Source organism: Eubalaena glacialis, chromosome 1, assembly GCF_028564815.1.
Source record: "Eubalaena glacialis isolate mEubGla1 chromosome 1, mEubGla1.1.hap2.+ XY, whole genome shotgun sequence".
In the NCBI taxonomy this organism is placed as follows: Eukaryota; Metazoa; Chordata; class Mammalia; order Artiodactyla; family Balaenidae; genus Eubalaena; species Eubalaena glacialis.
This window is the reverse complement of record NC_083716.1, coordinates 66,579,666-66,586,166: the sequence shown is the minus strand read 5'-3', so window position 1 is coordinate 66,586,166 and position 6,501 is coordinate 66,579,666. Positions and strand designations below refer to the sequence as shown.

At 44.1% G+C, this 6,501-nt stretch overlaps 1 pseudogene; it reads right to left on the bottom strand.

The window, feature by feature from the left end:
• Positions 1 to 2,518: 2,518 nt before the first annotated feature.
• LOC133096301 (ferritin light chain-like) lies at positions 2,519 to 3,001 on the bottom strand (annotated as a pseudogene).
• Between the last annotated feature and the right edge of the window lie 3,500 nt (positions 3,002 to 6,501).

Here is a 6,501-nt window from a genome sequence, read left to right as displayed (position 1 = left end):
GAGCACCAGATGGTTTTGAATATGTAAAGGGCACTCTGAATTTTAAGTGGATGGAGCAAGATCTTGGCAGGAGGGAGAAGGGAGTAGAAAGACAGCAGGGGAGGGGAAAGGTGGAGGGTGAGATTCTAGAAGCAGGTTGTAGATTCAGGGGTACGAGGCTGGGGTGAAAGGAGCCTGGGGGTAGGAGGAAGTGGCTCAAATAGTGGCAGAGAGTGGCTAGCAGACAGACTTTTAAGAACAAGGAGGTCTAGTAAATCACTTTATATACAATACTTTACACATCAGCCACCCAGAAATTTTCTTGCTAAACACACAAAGTACTGTCAAGCCTCCAAGCTGTTCCTTCCACTAAAAATACCCTCTCCCACTTCTATCCCAGCCCTTCAACCTGGAAAACTCCTGCACATCCTTCAAAACTCAGCTCAGATATCCCACATGTGTGAAGACCTCTCTGATCCCTTCCCCTCAAAGTTGGCTTACTCCATTATTTACCACTCCATAAGGCTTTGGACATACCTCTACTACAGCACTCCTCAAATTGCACTCTCATTATCTATGGTCATAGCTGAGTCTCCCACTAAACTGTGGGCTCTTTGAGTGGACTGGCAATGTTGATTCATCTTTGTATCCTGAGTCTCTAGCACCATGCCTGGCACAAAGAGAGCATTCAATAAATGCTTACTGAATGAAAGAAAAATTAAAGGAAGAGAGAGAAAAGAAAAAAGGGAAGGGAAAGCAAAGAAAAGATCAAAAGAAGTGAAGAAAGAAGAAACAGAGGCAAGAAAGGAGGACATGCACAGGGCAAACAACTGACCTTGCAAGGCAGAACTAGACAGCTTGATTTCAAGGTCACAACATCAAGGCCAAACGAGGCTTTCATGAATGTCTCCTTGGCTAGCACAGCATTTTTTAAATTTTGACTTAGTAATCAAAATTTAAGAATCACATAAAAATCCAGATGTCTAGCTTCTTAAACAAAAATAGAACAATCTATCCTAGCCTGGGCTTAGCCTCCTCCATGGTAACATTGGCTGGATCTAAACATGCTTTTCTCAGATTACCACAGTCACCAGCACTCCCAGCTGTAGTCCCAGCATGGATGTGGAGAATCACTGGCCACTTACCATTGCCCTTGTGCTTTTCATTCTCTTATAACTGGTCTACTTCATTCACTTACTTCACCTGCTTGGCTCATTTAAACATTAGAGTCTGTCAACCTTGCCCCAGGTAATCTGCTTCATCTAGATGCTCTGTGGTCACAAAAAAATAATTATAGTAATAATTATTCTAGAGCTGCACTGTCCAATAGAACCTTCTGAGATGGTAGAAATGTTCTATAATCTGCAGTGTCCAATACTGTAACCACTAGCCACATGTGGCTCTTAAGCACTTGAAATATGGCTAGTGTGACTGAAGAACTGAATTTCTAATGTTATTTCATTTTAATTAATTTAATTTTAATAGCCACACATGGCTAGTGGCTACTAAATTAAAGATGCAGTTCTAGGGCAGTGCTTCTCAAGATTTAACGTACATAGAAATACCTGGGGATCTTGTTAAAACACAGATTACAATTTAGCACATCCAGAGTGAGGCCCAAGATTCTGAATGTCTAACAAATTCCCAGGAGATGCTGATGATTCTGGGGTTTGGACCACACTTTGGGGAGGAAGATTCTAGAACGGTGCTGCTCAAACTTTAGCATGCATAAGAATCCCCTAGAGATTCCGGAAAGATTCCAAAACAGATTCCTGGGCCTTGCCCCTCATAGTTTCTGATTGAGTAGGTTTGGGGTTGGGTCCAATAATTTGCATTTGTAACAAGCACCTGGGTGATGCTGGAGTACCATTTTAGAGAATGGGATGGTGTTGGGAAAAAATCTTTTTATTCACTCTCTGATTTTCTTTCCCAATCGTTACTATTAATAGTTAATATTTGTGTCCTATAATAAATGTAGTTACTATCCCATTTTACTGATAAGGAAACTGAGGCACAGGGAGATTAATGAACTTACCTAAGGTTACCCTGATGGTAATTGCTGTCTCCAGAGCCACCTTCTTAACCACACGCTTCACACCATGGAAGATGTCACCATGGATGTCTGCCAGTGTACTGTCCTTGCCTTGATGAAAAGGCTCCCTAATTCCTTGAATTTAAACCAGAAGAGAAGAATCAAATCCAGAACAGTCTTCTTTTGATTCCCAATTTTCCTGCTTTCGTTTCACATCTCCTCATTTTACAAGGCAGGAAATGGGTTCAGAGAAGTAGAAGTAAAGGACTTGCCTGAGGCCACATAGCTAATCATTTCAGTTTAAGTATTATCTGGTAAACAACCTTCACGTGGGCTTCTTTTTTTTTTTTTCCCCCTGCAAAAAGCTTTAGTGTTTCTATTTGGTCCAAGGCTTGGGAGAGGGCTCCAGGGTGTTTAAAAAGCTGCCTAGTGGTTGCCGAGAGGCGCTTCAGAGACAAGCCCTGACACCAGAGGGACTCCTCAAAGGCCGCTGGGCTTCGGAGGCTCCTAGTGGTGCTTGAGGGTGAGCCTTTGGAAGGGATACTCGCCCAGCCCCGCCTGGGGACCAGCCACCCTGCGGAGGTTGGTCAGGTGGTCGCCCATCTTCTTGATGAGTTTCACTTGCCCATCTAGGAGGCGGCTCTCCAGGAAGTCACAGAGGTGGAAGTCTGCGCGGACAGACCATGAGTATGGTGGCTTCCACAGTGTCCTGGGTTTTACCCCACTTATCTTGAGATGGCTTCTGCACATCCTGGAAGGGCTTGTGGCAGCTGCACTAGTTTTGTGTTTTCAAGAGAGGCTTGACACCTCGCGCTTCTCCTCAGCCGATTCCTGGAAAAGGTGCCCCACGCCCTCCAGAGCCACATGGTGGAGGTGGAAATAGAAGCCCAGAGAGAGGTAGGTGTAGGAGGCACGCAGATGCATGTTGACCAGGCGGTTGACGACAGCCTCTACCTCCGCGGAATAATTCTGAAGAATATGGGAGCTCATGGTTGATCAGTAATAACGAGTTAAGCTCAAAAAATGGTGTTGGCCAGTCCCGGTGGCCGAGGATAGCTGAGGGTAGATTCTGAAGGTTGCAACTGGAGAAAAGCTTAGAGGGTGGTTGGAGCCTGGAGGAAGGGGCGTCACTGGGTCGGTTCAGTCCAAACACTGTTGAAGCAAGCGGCACATCCGCGGGACCTCAGAGCCCACTGCTGGGCTTCTATTTCTAAACGTCTCCATACCACATTTCTATTGCTTTAACACAGATGGAATTCCTAAAACTGAGCACTTTTAGCCAGTCGCTACGGGTGGAGACACATTACCCTCCCCTCCACACACTCAACCCCCAGAATCCTGTGCGTCATCAGTCCAGGTGTTCCTCCGCCGCCCCACCCCTCCAACCCGCCCCCAGCTGGCAGAAGAAAGGCGTTGGGGTGAGGCCAACGTGAGAGAAGAGGAGGGCGGGAGGAGAGAGCTAGGTCGGTGCTCCCAGTCAAGCCGGGAAGTCAGCATCTTTGACCCCTCGGTTAGGGGGCGAGTCCTAGCCGCTGGGGAACTGTTGAAACCCGTGAGAACCAGCCTCGGAAACAGGACCCGGAGGAGGCCTTTCTTCCCGCCGACAGGTGCTCAGCGCCCGTCAGCGGCAGCAGGGGGCGCTCCAAGCGGCCTCGTGGGCTGGGGATGAGAACCAGAGAGAACCCTGGCGAAGGCAAGGCGGTGGCTGCCACTCATAGACCTGTTTGGGAGCCCAAATGAAGTTCTTCTGGGGCCGTAGGGAGCCCCAGAAATAACTGGTGGCACGGAAGGGAGAGCTCTGGTCTCCTGTATACAGGTAGAGACATCAAGAAGTTAACCGTTTCATATATAACCTATTTGTTTAAGCCACGTGGTCCTCAACCACGTGGCACTTTAGTGTTACCTGGAGCTGTGAAAACCCAACGCCCTTGGGATTGACACAGAGGCCAGTTAAATCAGAACCTCTGGGTTTGGGACCCAGGTATCAGGGGTTTCACGTTCCCCAGGTGGATTCCAAGATTGAGAACACTGGCTTAAAAAAAAATTTTTTTTTAATTAAATTTTAAAATCTGTTTTCCATTCTATTGTGGTTTTTAGGATGTAACAAAAGGTACAACTTCCTCAAGAAAATGGAGTTAGTCGTGAGGTTTAAACAAGACACATGAGAAAATGCTTTGGAAACTGGTAAAGGTAGGAGTTGTTGTTGTTATTATTATTTATTATCCCTGTTTTAGAGCCTCCCCTGATAGTCTAACAAGCTGGAAAGTATTTAAATATTTTAATATACTCCGAAAACAAATCACCATTGTCTTCAGAGGTGGAATGCTATCAAGAATGGTATCGAACTCAGCTGAATGTAAAAAGATAATTGAGGTGTTTAAGGCTGTGCATCTAGATATACATACTTAATTGTAATCTCTCGTTTTCTATCTCAGCCCTTTTACTTAAAAGAACAGTAAGAAAGGAAGAGTTATTAGAAAGAATGATGGAAAAAAACACGTCTTCTTTCTCTGCCTTCTCTGTCGTCACTAATCCTTGACTTCTACTTCTGCACTACACACTCCTTATCAGTTTCCACGCTCTCCTGGCTCCCACCCAAGGCCCTAAACAGGCCAACTCTGGACCTGGTCCTGAGCCAAGAGCCTATGTTCTATAAAGAAAAGATTCTTAATTTCAGCCACAGGTACAAGAAAGTGAATCAGAGAATTCCATTGATTTGCCCTAAATCCCACCGTCGGTTAGAACCAGAAAAAGATCTAGTTCTCCATAAACCTAACCTAGATTCCACTGTGAAAACATTTACTCTTGGCTGCTAATTAATAAAAGAAATCATCATAGCAAAAAACATTGGAAGAAATGAAAGAGCCAGGGTGAGAGGAGAAAGGGTGAGGATGATCTGCCTGATACAAAATGTTCTCCCACCATGAGGGTAAGAAGACACAGGGAGCTGAGAATAATACTGAAGACACAGCCACACTGATGCATATCACAAAACCTGAAATTGAAGGAAATTGAAGCCTTTCTTTGTGAGACATTTCATCATTTTCTCAGTAATTGCATCAGTTTTGTAATTTCTTCCATCACTGACTCCCCAGTAGCCCTGGCATCTTCTCGTCTGTGATGTGGACGTGGCGGGTGATGGTGTTTGCCTCCAGGAAATTAAAGGCCTCTCTCAATAACTGCATTAGTCATCGACACTTGCCGCTGTGATTGATCTTGTAACCACCATCAGATCTGGGCACGGAAAGGATATGAAAATTCACAAGCGGGAAAACAACCTTGTCTTCCCCTGATCCAGCTCTCTCTTTACAAGAAGTATCTGCAAAGTCTTTTTTGCATTTCTAATTTGCTCGTCAAAGGACATGTTTTTGACAGGCTGGTATATGTCCGTGGGAGACTGGAAACTGTTTGGGATCATAGGAAATTGTGAATTCTGCCTGGGTTTTCCAGAGTTGCTCTACTGAGTTGTCCTTAACTTAAAAGAGCAAAAAATGTTTTAGAATTGTGTTTCAACATTTCGGGACACGCAGAAGGCAAGAAGCCATAACACTGAAAAAAAACACCCTGATCTCGTCCTGTCTCTGTGGAAGGTACCAGAAGAAAAGTATACTCTAATTTTATTATTGCTTTATATCTTGGGCACTCCCTGGGAAGGGGGTTGGTGGGGGGCCAGCTGGGTAAATTTTTCCATAAGCATAGTGCTTCAAACTGAGCCACTCAACGGAGTCTATCCTAGAGTGAAAAAGACCAAAGACAAGAATCCCAATGAACACACACTGTTTTCTGGGTTTTCCAATCCAATGGCCCTAAGATCTCTGAAACTTGCCAAATTGCATCTGTTGTTTGCTTAAGAACATGGTAATCAAATTCTAAATGTACATACATGTTCTTTGATTCATTCCAGTAAGAGGTATTTATCTTACAGGTATACTTCACATGTAAGAAATACTGTGTGTAAAGCTATTCACTACATTGCTATTTGTGTTTGAAAAAAAAATGCCTGTAAATAACCTGGAAAGGCTTCAATAGAAGACAAATTAAGTAAATTATGGTTCATCCACACAATGGAAAGCCATGTAGCAGATAAAAAGAACAAGGTAGCACTTCCATATTAAAAATGGAAAAATCTCCAGTACATAGTAACTGAATAAATGGGCGATGTGCAGCAAGGTAGCGTTCCCATTTGGGTAAAGAAAAGAACAGAAACACATGGACGTGTGTAAAGCACAGGATATCTATGGAAGGATAGGCAAGAAACAGTGTCTCTGAGATGGAGAACTGGAGGAAAGGGGTTGAGGAGGGAGGGAGGCCACAATTCTGTTAATTGATTATCACAAGGTTTAACACATAAGAATAGTAACTAGTACACATAGTGCTTACTATGTGCCCAGCATGTTCTAAGCACATTACATACTTAAACTAATGCAACGTGCTCCTTTTAAACTATAAGATATTCAGATACCTGTCTTATTTCACTAAATTATCAACTA